This window comes from Zingiber officinale, chromosome 7B (assembly GCF_018446385.1).
Source record: "Zingiber officinale cultivar Zhangliang chromosome 7B, Zo_v1.1, whole genome shotgun sequence".
Lineage (NCBI taxonomy): Eukaryota > Viridiplantae > Streptophyta > Magnoliopsida > Zingiberales > Zingiberaceae > Zingiber > Zingiber officinale.
Genome location: NC_055999.1, coordinates 41,532,965 through 41,547,887, shown reverse-complemented (window position 1 = coordinate 41,547,887; position 14,923 = coordinate 41,532,965).

Genomic DNA, 14,923 nt, shown 5'->3' with positions numbered 1-14,923 from the left:
CATATTTAACTTGGAAGTCAATCTTTGAAATAGATATTTAATTAACTTCTGTAATATGGTTTAACTTAGGAAGATCACATTGGTTAAAATTGGAGTAAAAATGTTAAGTATCGTTTCCAATCTAAGTTTAACTTCTGAAGAGCAACTTGGATTAATAATGTTAAGCATCGTTTGCAATCCAAGTTTAACTTCAGTAGAGCACATGGGTAGCTTGGTTAAGTTCTGTGCTTGTACAAATTTTTGTACAGGGGAACAGAACGGAATCCAGGTGTAACAACCAACAATTGGTATCAGAGCTAGATTTTATGCCTCTGTGTGTTTGGTTTTTAGTTTAATTATGCACAAGTCATACATAATTTAGGCAGGATAATAGTAGGATGTGCAAATAGACTAACTTTGTCGTTGCAGGCATCCTAAATCCAACTATTATGACCCTATTGTGTTTTGTGTGTGATTGGACCCTCAGACATGTCGAGGACATTTTATGTGTGTGCATGATTATAATTATTAAATACAGCAGGAGTTGTATTAATTATTAGGATTTTACATTCTGTTTGATCTAGATTACATGTGCATTTCTTCGTGGAATATAGGATCGATAAATGTAAAATTTTATTTTTGTCGTGGATCATATCCTTGCTAGGTGTGGTGTTATTTGAGGACCAGAGGCGCAACGAAAAAAGGAAGAAAGATAGACGCAACGACATGACCTGTTAGCGGCGGCTAGGGTTTGCGGCATATGGAGGACAACATTGGATGAGGCCATAATAGTTGGAAAATTATTTTTCTTATTTATTGCCTTTTATGCTGTGTGTGCTTGTGTTTGTGTGCTTGTGTGCATGTTAAAATTCCTCATCTCTAAATAACTAAGTGGGAGAGGAAATTTATTTAAATTCCATGGTCTCCATTACTGGTTTGTAAGTGATACATTCAAACTTACGTCTTGGCTCTGAGTGCCTTCCTCCACAACGGATGAGTTTGTTTGTGGATCACTAGATCAAACTTCCTTACTGGATGGTTATAGGAAATCATTTAGGAGTGTGTGATCTTCTCCAACTGAAGGGGCACAATCCTATTTAATGGACTAAGTATCAAGTAATGATATACACTTAGGCACATTTAATAGTATCCTCCCCATCGGAGTCACTGCTATTATTTGTGTGATCGAAGAAAAACCAACTATTAATTTGTCATAAAGTTAGGTTGACAAGATAATAAAATTAATGGGTAAAACCCCCTCTAACAAATGTTTGATTTTGTATACGTCAACACTAACATGACATACAAAATTCGCGGTATTTGAGGTAATTTTATTTGTCATAAAGTTAGGTTGACAAAATAAAATTAATGGGTAAAACTCCCTTTAACAAATGTTTGAATTTGTATACGTCCACACTAACGTGGCATACAAAATTCACGATATTTGAGGTAATTTTATTTGTCATAAAGTTAGGTTGACAAGATAATTAATGGGTAAAACCCTCCTCTTACGAATGTTTGATTTTGTATACGTCCACACTAACGTGACATACAAAATTCACGGTGTTTGAGGTGTTGGTGAATTTAAATGATATTGTTTGAGGAATCAATATTATTTTAAATTCTAAAGTCTTGACCAATTGTTTTGTGATTCTTAGGATGACCTTCAATCCCCTTGCTGTTATATTAAAATAGAATAGACTTACTAGTCCCAATTATAATGATTGGAAACAAAACTTGGACACTAAGGTGGACTGCCCTCTCCGAAATAAGAATAATAAAGGTGTATCTTATTCATTAGTTGTTGAAACATGTTTAGTGGTGTTATCTACCGGTACCTGGTGTGTAGATATGGGAGCCACTGATCATGTCTGTAATTCATTGCAGGGGTTCCAGGAAACTCGACGACTACATGAAGGAGAAATCACCGTTTACATGGGAAATGCTACAAAAGTGGTGGCTGTTGTAGTGGGAGATGTTTATTTATCCTTTGATATGAATAAAATATTGATTTTTAGAAATTGCCTTTATGTACCAAGTTTTAGAAAGAATTTGATTTCAGTTTCTAAACTATTTGAGGATGAATATTCTGTTTCTTTTGATGACAAAGTGGGTGTCTAGAAAAATAGAGTGGTTTTCTATTCTGGTATATTAGTTGACAATTTGTATACTCTAAATCTAATAACTCCCACGATGCAACAAATGGAAATTAATAACACATCTTTTAATTCAAATAAGAGAAAGCAGCCTTCGGAAATGAGCCAAACATATCTTTGGCATCTAAGGCTAGGTCATATTAACTTGAGTAGGATTCAAAAGTTAATAGCCGATAGACTTTTGGGTTCATTGGTGGTGGAAAACTTTCCAACCTGCGAGTCTTGCTTGGAAGGAAAAATGACCAAGAAACCTTTTAATGCTAAGGTGTATAGAGCCAAAGATATGTTGGAATCGGTTCATTCTGATTTGTGTGAACCTATGACTATCCAGGAAAGAGATGGTTTCGAATATTTCATCTCTTTTATAGACGACTATTCGAGATACGGGTATATTTACTTGATGCGCCGCAAGTCTGAGTGCTTTGATAAGTTCAAAGAGTACAAGGCTGATGTGGAGAAACATCATGGTAAAAGTATCAAGACACTACGGTTTGATCGTGGTGGAGAGTACCTCTTAGAAGAGTTTAGGAGTTACTTATCAGAAATCGGGATTCAATCCCAATTGTCTGCACCTGGTACACCCCAACAGAATGGTATGGCAGAACGAAGGAATAGATCTCTTATGGAAATAGTTAGATCAATGATGAGTTATTTAGAATTACCAAATTTATTTTAGGGATATGCTCTGGAAACGACAATATACATTCTGAATATGGTACCTTCTAAGTCAGTACACTCTACTTCCATACAATTGTGGAATGAGCGTAAGCCTAGTCTGAAGCATATTTGAATTTGGGGTAATCCAGCATATGTGCTGAAGGGAGACACTGATAAGTTGGAATCACAAGCAGAAGTTCGCTTGTTTGTGGGGTATCCTAATGAAACAAAAGGAAGTTTATTTTATAGTCCTAAAGATCAGAAGGTCATTGTTAGCACCAATGCCCGATTTTTAGAAGATGACTATGTAATGAACCACTAGCCCATGAGTAAAATTGTTCTTGAAGAAATAAGTGAAGACACGTCTATTTTAGTACCAACAGTACAAGATGAGATACCACAAGAAACTGAAACACGTGTCACAAATGATGCACAATTACAAGTAGTGTCACGTCGTAGTGGGAAGGTTGTTCGGCAACCTGATAGATTCATGTTTTTGGGAGAGTTTTCGAACTTGATCCCTGGTGAACATGAACCTGATCCCTGCACATATGATGAAGCACTCCAAGATAAAGATGCAGCATATTGGCAAAGTGCAATAAACTCTTAAATAGAATCTATGTATTCTAATCAGGTCTGGGAGCTTGTAGAACCACCAAATGGTGTAAAAGCCATTGGATGTAAATGAGTCTACAAAAGAAAAAGAGGGACAGATGGGAAGGTGGAACCCTTCAAAGCAAGGCTTGTTGCAAAAGGGTATAGATTATGAGGAAACTTTTTCGTCAGTAGTCATGCTTAAGTCTATCCAGATTCTTTTATCTATTGCTGCTCATATGGATTATGAGGTTTGGCAAATGGATGTCAAGACAACTTTCCTTAATGGAAGTCTTGAAGAAAACATTCATATGAAGCAACCAGAGAGATTCATTGCGAAGGGCAAAGAGTATCTTGTATGTAAGCTCAATCGGTTTATTTATGGACTGAAGCAAGCTTTGAGATCTTAGAACATCCGGTTTAATGAAGTTATCCAGTCTTATGGATTCATTTAATGTCTGGATGAGTCTTGTGTACACATGAAGAGTGATGGAAACGTGGTGGTATTTCTTGTACTATACATAGATGATATTTTGTTTATTGGCAACAATATCAAAGTGTTGTCAGACGTAAGGGTATGGTTGTCCAAGCAGTTTTGATATGAAGGATTTGGGAGAATATGGACAGATTCTTGGGATCAAAGTAATAAGGGATCGCAAGAAAAGGATATTGTCCTTATCCCAAGCTTCATACATCAATACTATCCTAGCTCATTTTAGCATGCAAAACTCCAAGAAAGGTTTTCTACCTTTTCGGTATGAAGTACCCTTATCTAAAGAGATGTCTCCTCAGACATCAAAGGAGATAGAGGAGATGAGGGTGGTTCCTTATGCTGCGGCTGTAGGAAGTCTAATATATGCAATACTATGTACGAGACCGGATATCTGTTTTGTCATGGGTATGGTTAGCAGATATCAAAGTAACCCAGACAAGGACATTGGACTGCCGTAAAGCATATATTGAAGTACTTGAGAAGGACTAGAGATTATATACTAGTTTATAAGGCAGATGATTTACTCCCTGTGGGTTACACGGATTCGGACTGATAGGGATGATAGTAAGCCGACCTCGAGGTTTTGTGTTTACTTTAGGAGGTGGAGCCATAACAATAGAGGAGTGTTAAGCAGAAATACGTTTCAGATTCCACCATGAAAATTGAGTATGTGGCAGCCTCTAAGGCAGCCATAGAAGCTGTATGGCTCAGAAACTTCATGATGGACTTAGATGTGATTCCTGGTTTACCCAAAATTATTACAGTTTATTGTGATAATAGTGGTGCAGTAGCAAACTCGAAGGAATTATGAGCCCATAAGGCAAGTAAACACATTGAGTGAAAGTACCACCCGATACAAGATATCGTAAAATGAGAAGAAGTTGTTGTCGCCAAGATTGCATCAGCAGATAATCTAGATCCTTTCACTAAGGCCCTTCCGGTGAGAGCTTTTGATGGGCATGTTGAGGGGATGGGAATCAGATGTATGACAACATATATGGCAGAATAGTCTTTTAGTATAAGTGGGAGATTGTTAGGATGTATACTAAAAGCCTAGCTTTTTGTATAAACATTTAGTTTGAAAAAAGAATCACATTGGTCAAATGTCTGCATTTATGTTAAATGCAGTTGTCCATTTAATTTATATTGTAGATAACATGGTGTGAGGTGCCACACAGAAGATCATGTTATCAGTTCCTTATAAATTATAAATAGTAGCTCACAACCAAGATGAAATGGGACAAACCATTGGAGTGGTTACAGTGTAATTTGATATCAGTTTATCTTAACTATAAAATTACACTAGTACACTATGTGTGTATTGAGCAGGACCATTTGAGGTTGTTTCATTTTATACTAACTACACAAAAGAACAAAACCTCTGTTATTATGGATGTGCATACTCTTAATCTTGATATAATAACAAGCACATATACTTAGTATTTATTTCTTTAATTTATCAATGGGTGAGATTTAGTTTGATAAATAAATAGGCCCGATAAGTTGGGAAATAATATTATTTATATGGTGTGTTGTTGATTATAGAAAGAAACTGTGTCCTAGTAATCTAGGTTGATCATGTCCCATTGAGGAGCTTATAAGGGTTGTCATGTAAACCCTGTAGGTGGACTTAGTCCGACATGACAATAAAATTGAGCGGTACTACTCTTTGAGCTAGATATTAATTGAGTTGCGAGTAACTCATTTAATTAATGGACATTCGATATCTTAAACACAGGGAGATTAATGCACTCATAAAAAGAAGGAGCCCATAATGTAATTTGGGATTGGTGCGGTAGTTCAATAATAACTCTTTAGTAGTATGAGTTATTATTGATGAATTTGAGTTGGGTGTTTGGGCCGAACACAGGAAGCTCAAGCTCATCGAGAGACCAAAACCAATTTCTCCTCTCGGTCCTTGTTGTAGCCTCTATAAATCCTTGTATCCACCTTAAGCCCATCTTCTAGTCCATGTTGTGGCCGGCTAAGCACATCTTGGTGTCCAAGATGAGGCCGACCAAGCCCTTCATTGAGCCCAAATAGGGGATGACCAAGCCATGCTTGGTGACCAAGCATGGGGTCGGCCAAAGTAGAAGGAAAAGGAAGTTTTGATTAAAAATAAAATTTTGTTAAAATCTTTCCTTTTTTGTAGTTATCTACAATGGTTAAAAGAAAGATTTTAATTTTGTTTAAAACTTTCCTTTTGTAGCCATCTATTAAGGGAATTTAAAATAGAGATTTTAATTTTAAAATCTTTCCTTTTATAGCCATCCTCATGGTTTTAAAAAAAGAGTTTTAAAATTTTAAAATCTTTCCTTTTATAGCTATCTACAAAAGATTAAAGAGAGATTTTAATTTTGTTAAAATCTTTCCTTATTTGTAGTTATCTAAAAGAGAGATTTTAATTTTTAATAAAACTTTCTTTTTTGTAACCATGATTTAAAAGGAGAAGTTTTAATTAATCTTTCCTTTTTTTTTTGTAGTTGTCTACATGTTTTTAAAAGAGAGATTAATTTTAAAACTTTTCTTTATTACCATATATATACAATAGGAAATTTAAAAGAGAGAGATTTTAATTGTTATTAAAATTTTCTTTTTTAAAGGGAGGCCACAAATAAGGAAGTTTTAATTATGTTTAAAACTTTCATTTTTTGCCATGACCCAGGATTATAAAAGAGAGATAGAGAGTGACTTCATAAAAGATAACCTACGCTTTCTCCTCTTCTATTCCTTTGGTGGTCGGCCCCTCTTCCCTTCCCTTCTCCCCTTGTTTTCCTTCCTTGAGGGCCGACGACTTGCTTGGAGGAAAGGAAACATAAGGGCCGGCGACATCAAGCATTGGAGATCTCTTGGTGGCCGAACTACTTGGAGGAGAAAGGAGTTTCCTATTTTGGCATTCCTTGGTGGCTCGAGAGTCTTGGAGGAGAAGAAGTGGTTCGGGTGGATTCCATCTTGGTAGATCGTTGCCCACACAATGTCCAAGAGGAGGAGAGGAATACAACAGAAGATCAAGAGATCTTTAGTTACAAAGAAAGGTATAACTAATGTCATGCCCCAGAGGAGACCCCGTCCGAGAAAATTTCGGCAACATCTCCCCTGTACGGCGGATAATCTGAAACTTTTCTACATCCTCATATACCTCAGCCACATGCGGCTGGAATAATAACATGTAAATAAACCATCACCACGCAGATTATATAAATATAAGCAAACCAAAGCAATAATACCATGACTCAAAATCAACTCTACTCAACTACACTCGTAAAGCTCAAATCCGATGAACTCACCTCTTCTGCCGTCCAGGCAGGCACGTAGTAGAATAAATCCAAACCATATGAAAATCCATCGATCATAAGAATCCATACAATATCCAAATCCTCAAACAGAATAAGTCTAACACAGTCTAAATAACAAACAAAAAGATAAAAATAGCTTGTGGTCTGCAGGGGACTAGCAACTGGAACTCTCTCCTGACAGCATCAACCTGAAAAATAACAACAATGGAGCCGGGTGAGTTCAACACTCAGCAGGTACAACTGATATACAAAGTAAGGAAATAACACCTAGCACTAATCATGCGTACAGTCTCCTGATATAAGAAGGATAAAAATGCATCTGAAGTAAACAGGAGAGAATCTGTACTAACCAGGACATGGGTATAAGGACAAACAGTCCGAGTGATAGGGAAATCCTATATGCATGTCAAACATAGGTATCCAAATAATATGCAGCATATAAATGCAGCAAACACAAACACAAGCAATAAATGCATCATGCATATGATGCCAATGATGTGTCCTGGTCACCCCTGACGCCAGTCGATCATCTCACACCCAATAGTGAGGCCGAGTGGGTAGGGCTGTGACAACCGTGCACTCTATCGTCTCTGCTCCTGATGAGTGACCGAGTGGACGGGATGCTGTCGGAGTACACCTATCCTCCTACCCCAAATCATAAATGGGGGAGCGCAATGCTCTCATCTCCCGGTACACGATGACGGGGAGGAATTCCTGTCGGATAACACGTTGTGTCACACTACCCATGAGCGGACCAACGGTGCCTAACAGAGTCCCTGCTGCAACACACTCTGCCTGAATCGATCACTAACCCATGAGTGGTGGTGTGTGCAGATCCATGTAACTGGCGATGTGCTCAACAATAATGGAGCGGAACATCGCACAGCATGCAATCATGCAAATGGTGCATGACACTAACCACAAAATATCCTGACCTAATCCATATATATATAAAAGTGCACCATAGGTCAACGAATCAAATCAAATCAAAGGTACACAGAAGGTATAAAACCTAGGTCCTGAACATGGAAAGGATGGTATATCACTACCCCTATAAACATGTATAAGCAGGTAAAGTATACATGAGATGCAAATCAAGCAATCAATCAATCATATAACAGGTATTGGTTAGTGATTAACTGAAACAAATAAGAACATAATTAATGCAACTTGTTATATTTACTACTATATATATCAAATGACATAAGTCAAAAGTACCCGCCTCCAATCGAAAAGTCCAATCTAGTCCGAATACGACGTCGAGATACTCGTCTCGCGTCAAAATCCTGTGTCACGAATAGAAATATATTTTATTTAGCTACAATCATATATATATAGCTAAATAAAACCTCTAACCCTAAAATTAGGGTAAAACGCTAATCATACCAGTAGACAAATTCTAAACCTATTCCATATATATATAATCCTCTTAAACTTAACTAAGTTTATGTATTATTCATTCCTTATCTTTTTCATAACTCCAATTAGGTGTATGCTATAACAAAAGAAATTACTTTCTCTACACCTTACCTCAATTCACCTCACTGGTTTATGCCCAAAGCTGTGAATCGCCCACGCACAAAGATGACCGGAGTTGTATTCACCGACTGAGCCTTAATTCTCAACAATTTAATAATAATAACAGAAATTAGGTCTTCTCTAATCGGATTAAGATGTGAATATCACCAATTAAAGATACCCAATTACGTAACACAAAATTCCTTACCAAGAATCCAACTTACCCCTTGTCTCCACTCTGCCGACGGCATGGCAACACTAAAGGAAAAGTGTGGCACCGTCAGTGATGAACTAGGGCACAGTGTTGGCGCAAGGGAGATCGGAGAGGGGCGGCAAACCTGAGATCTCCACAATGAGAGGCGATGGCAGAGGAGAGGAAGCTTCTGTGTGCGTCGGCGCCGCGACAAGGAAACTAGGGCACAGCGGCGATCGGGCAGTGCTTGGGAAGGAAGAGAAGAGGCCGACGCGAGGGCTGAGGAGCGACACCCGACGATGCTAAGGCACAGGCGACGACGACCGATGCTGGGGAAATCGGTGCCGGTAGTGGCTGCTGTGGAGAAGGAGAGAAAGGAATCGGGAGAGGAAGTCGGCTCAAGGGAGGTTTAGGGCATGGTCCTTGGCGATGAGATGAAGAGAAGGGGGAAGAAGGAATTGCCGGGCCGGCGCCGGTTAGGGCAGAGAGTTCGCGTCGGCGCGCGGAGGGGAGAAGTCAGCACAGGTTCGGCGTCGAGGGAAGAAAACAGCGGGGGAAAAAGAAAATATAAGGAAAAGAAAAATAGAAAAAGAAAATAAATAAATAAATCCAACTTTTCCTCACTTAAATGGGGTAGCCTAAACAGGTTTTTTTCCCGGGCCCCGTTTTTATCCCCGTTAACTCGTCCGTACGAGCTCTGAAAAATTCCCGAAAAATTTCCAAATATTTCAAAAAATTCCCATATTAATATTCACCTATTTTCGGTATTTTACATTAATTAATGGTTTCCGCTTTGAATTAATTAGTTAGTTTTCTTTGCATGGATTTTGAAATACCAACACAAGAGGCTAGCGATTTTATGTTTCGATTTTGTGCTATCGATTTAGTGTTTCAATTTTACGTTTCGATCTTTTGCTTCTATTGAGGTCTTTGTAGTTAAACCTAGGGTTACTGTAAGAAGTTAAATATCCAATTTCTTTGAAAGACTTTGTTTAGGAAGTGGTGGATGATCCCATAACCAAGAAGGCCTAGTGCCTCGCCATGTTTAACCTAGAAGTCAATCTTTGAAATAGATATTTAATTAACTTCTATAATATGGTTTAACTTAGGAAGATCACATTAGTTAAACTTGGAGTAAAAATGTTAAGTATTGTTTCCAATCCAAGTTTAACTTCTGAAGAGCAACTTGGATTAATAATGTTAAGCATTATTTGTAATCCAAGTTTAACTTCAGTAGAGCACATGGGTAGCTAGGTCAAGTTCTGTGCTTGTACAAATTTTTATACAGGGGAATAGAACGGAATCCAGGTGTAGCAACCGATAATACCAATACCACTACCTTGTCCGGTAGAAGACCCATCTACATAAATTTCCCGAGTCCCTTCTTCTTCGGGACCTTGCACTTCTATTATAAAGTCTACCAGTGCTTGTGCTTTAATTGCCGAACGAGGCTAATATTGTATGTTATATTCATTGTGCTTGATTTGATCAATCACCTGGATGCTTCTGGATTAAGGAGCACTCGCCCGAGAGTACTATTAGTTAATACTATGATTGCATGTGATAAGAAGTAAGGACGTAATTTTCTAGATGTTAAGACCAAGGCATAAGCTAATTTCTTGAGTGTAGTGTACCTACACTCGGCTCCTTTCAATAGATGACTTGAAAAATACACGGGTTGTTGTTCCTTCCCCTCCTGCCTCACCAGTACTGAGCCTACAACATGCTCATTTGCTGAAAGATAAACCCATAAGGATTCTCCTACTACAGGCTTAGCTAACATAGGTAGGGTTGACAAGTAATGTTTTAATTCTCAAAATGTGTTGTCACATTCTTCATCCTACTGAAATTTATTGGCCTTCCGAAATATCTTGAAGAAATGAAAACTTTGATCGGCTGATCGAGAGATGAAGCGGGACAACACAGTGATTCACCCGGTTAATCTTTAAGCTTCTTTCATATTGTGTGGGGCTTCCATATCCTGGATTGCTCGGACTTTGTTGGGATTTGCTTCTATCCCTCGCTCGGTCACCATATAACCTAGGAATTTACCACTTCTGGCTCCAAACAAATACTTGCCAGGATTGAGCTTGAGTCCATATTGTCTCAAGGTTCGACATGTTTCTTTTATGTCTCTGCACAAATCAACAGCCTGAAGAGATTTAATCAAGATGTCATCCACATATACTTCCATATTTCTTCCTATTTGTTTCCGAAAGACTTTATTCATAAGTCTCTGATAAGTTGCCCCTGCATTCTTTAGTCTAAAAGGAATAACTTTATAACAATAGGTACCTTCAACTGTAATAAAACTAACCTTCTCATGATCATCCTTAGCCAGAGGTACTTGATGATAGCGCTGGTAGGCATCCAACATACAAATGTATTCACATCCGGCGGTGGAGTCCACCACTTGATCAATGCGCGGCAGAGGATAATAATCTTTTTGGCAAGCTTTGTTGAGGTCCCGGAAGTCAATACACACTCTCCACTTATTTCATGGTTTAGGTACCAGGATGACGTTGGCTAACCAGCTGGGAAATTGCACTTCCCAAATATATCCCTCCTCTAGCAGCTTATCCACTTCTTCCTTGATGATCTGGTTTTGGTCGGCCCCAAAATCTCTTTTCTTTTGCTTGACAGGCCTATCATCAGGATAAACATGTAATGAATGTTCCATTACTAGAGGAGAAATACTTGTAACCTCCTTGGGAGTCCATGCGAACACGTCATTGTTTCGGCTCAAACATTATATCAACTCAGTTTTGAGTGGAAGGTCCAAGTCAGCCGCCACATAAGTTACAGCCTCTGGTCGTCCGACCTGTATTTGCACCTCCTCCTTTTGTTCATATATCAAATTGGGCGGTTTCTCCTGGATAGCATTAACTTCCATCCTCTGAGCTTTGCGGGCGACATTAGCCTCTGTTTGAATGATTTCCACATAGCACTTCTATGCGAGTAATTGATCTCCATGAACTTCTCCCACTTGATCATCAACGGGGAACTTCATCTTCTGACAGAAGGTAGAAACGACCGTTTGAAACTCGTTCAAGGCTGGCCAACCCAGTATAACATTATATGCAGAAGGTACATCCACCACCATGAAATAAGATCTCCTGGTTCTCATTAGGGGCTCTTCCCCTAGAGAGATGGCTAGTTTTATCAGGCCGAGTGGTTGAACTTCATTGCCTGTGAAACCATAAAGAGGAGTTGCCATGGGTTGGAGCTCACTCGGATCTATTTGCAACTAATCAAAAGCTTTTTTGAAAATAATGTTGACAGAGCTACCAGTATCAATAAAAGTACGGGAAATATTATAGTTAGCTATGACAGCTTTTATTATAAGAGCATCGTCATGGGGCACTTCTACCCCATCCAGAGCTTTGGGACCAAAACTAATCTCTAGTCCCACTACCTTCTCTGTGCTACATCCAACTGCATGAATCTGCAGTCGCCGAACGTGTGCCTTTCTTGTTCGATTAGAATCACCATCAGTAGGCCCACCCGTTATCATATTTATATTTCCTCGGGCGGCATTGCTCCGATTTTCTTCTTGTCGAGCAATTGCTATCTCGGGTTGTGCTGGTTCATGAGTCCGGGATGGCCCGCCCAGCAGTTGTAATGTCCCCTGCTGTGTCTTAGTCGCTTAATATTCCCACTTGGGCGGACTATTTTGCCTTTGGTAGGGTTGTTGGTTGGGAGATCACCGACGATAATGATTGTTATTGGTTCTCTAGTTCCTCAAGGCAAAACAATCTTTAGTGTAGTGAGTACCCAACATATGATAGGTACACCATCTTTGAGGGACTTCTGGTGGCATCTCTACATGCTGGACTGCTTGCGGTCTTCGTTCAGGCTGACGAGGTGGAGGGTGAGCTCCGCGAGGCCCCCTTGGCAGATGAACAGGAGCTACAACTCCTTCGTGGGCTGTGGTTGAGACATGCACTACATTCTCCTTCTTGCGAGCTGCTTGGGCTTCTTCGACATTAATGAATTCAGTAGCTTGCTCAATTAATAAATCAAAATTGGTTGGGGGATTACGCACTAAGTCTTTGAAAAAATCATTATCATTAAGGCCTTGGGAGAAAGCACTTACTAAGATCTCTGTAGCGGCATTAGGAACATCAATGGCTACCTGATTAAATCTCTTAATGTATGCTCTGATGCTTTCCTTAGGTCCTTGTTTGATAGAGAAAAGACTCCATGGGGTCTTATGATATCTTTGATTGCTAGAGAAATGGTGCAGAAATACTTCGCGGAAGTCCTTAAAACGTCGAATAGAGCCTTCTGGTAATCGTTTAAACCATCTTTGGGGTGCTCCACCAAGAGTGGTAAGGAACATTCGGCATTTAACCCCATCAGAAAATTATTGTAGCAGAGCAGTGTTTTCAAATTTAGCAAGATGATCTTCTGGGTCTGTAGTTCCAGAGTATTCTCTGACATTCAAATTCTGATAGTGTTTTGGCAAGGGATCATCAAGAACCCTCTAGGAGAATGGAGAAACAATTCTCTCAGGAGAACTATCACTAGTTACCATCTTTCCCTTGCGCTTTTCCTTCATTAGTGCCTCATCCAAAGATTCTTGTAGCACCGACTTTCGTCCTCCTTGCTCCACAGGGGTGCGAAAGAAGGTTCGAGGGTGTCAAGTAGGAGAAACGGGAGCAGGATTTATATAAGCTACATCAACTTCTTCCATACCTCTATTTTTACGGCGATCTGTAGTTGAGATTGTCAGATTTATTGCTATAGGTAGGGTACCTCCAGTATTTGCTTGCTTGCTGCTGTTGTTGTTGTAATGCTTTTTGAACCCGGGAGTTGATGAGCAACTCCAAGTCTTCTTGAGTTAGAGTAATAGTATTGGGCTTTCCAACGTCCTCCATCACGTAATCTCAGATCCAGGTAAGAGTTCCCACAGACGACGCTAAATTTGATCCTGTCTAAGAGTTTGCGAGATGAAGCACTGGGCGACAAAGGGTGGTGTTGAACTTTGATCCTATCTGAGAGTTTGCGAGATGAAGCACTGGGCGATGAAGGGTGGTGTTGAACAATGATAACTCTGAGGTTGATGAACGGGGAAAGGTCCGAGAAAACCACAGTGAACCTTCTAAACACTTAAATGCAGAACAATAGATCCGAGAAAATGAAAGTGGATCTATAAATAAACCCTAAACACATGATATGGTTTAAGTTAGTCTGATTTTTAAAGTATCATTTGATTTTTACTAACTTAATCCACCTAACCCTCTCCCTTTGGCATTCATCAAAAATAATAAGCATAGGCAAGTGTAGAAAATTTGACTGAGTAAAGGAAAGGAAAAAAAAAATTTAATAATAGAAAATTTTCAGGGTTACTGGGGAAGTTTAAACTTATAAAAAAGGTTAATAACTTGTTCAAAATAAAGATTTTCTTTACAGGATATATTCCTGACCCCTAAGAGAGAGTGACCTGAAGTTATTTACTACAGGTGGTCTCTCCTAAAAAAAATACATGTAGATGACATCTAATGTAATATGGGAGTAGGACTCGTTAAATAGCAGATCCCTATTAGGGTAACACAAAAATAGACATGCAGATGTCCTGAGCCCTAGGGTGGTACGTAGTAGGGTAGGAGAAAATTGAAAATCCTTTCTACCAACTCTGGTGGAGTAAGTCAGGTCATATATTTTTTCTAAGTTATTATAAAATTGAGCACACAAATCATGATTTACTGTATGACTACAATAAACCAACCTGTCTAACTAGTAATGCTCAATTACTTGTGTAATGGGGGTATAGTACTGAGTAAAGAAATGTCTACTCAAATATCTATATTTTAATGGAACATGTGAACGCCAAGTAAAATCTATCCTATGCCGCTCAGTAGAAAATCTAGCGTCAGTAGATGGGCCATTACTAGAAGTAGGGGCAACATGACTTCGTTTCCTAATAATATTTTTTTTTACAAGCAGATAAGTAAAAAATGCAAGAAAAATGCATATAATCTAGACATTGAAGCAATATACTAAGTTAAAGTATACCTAGGAGGCATCTTGGGGT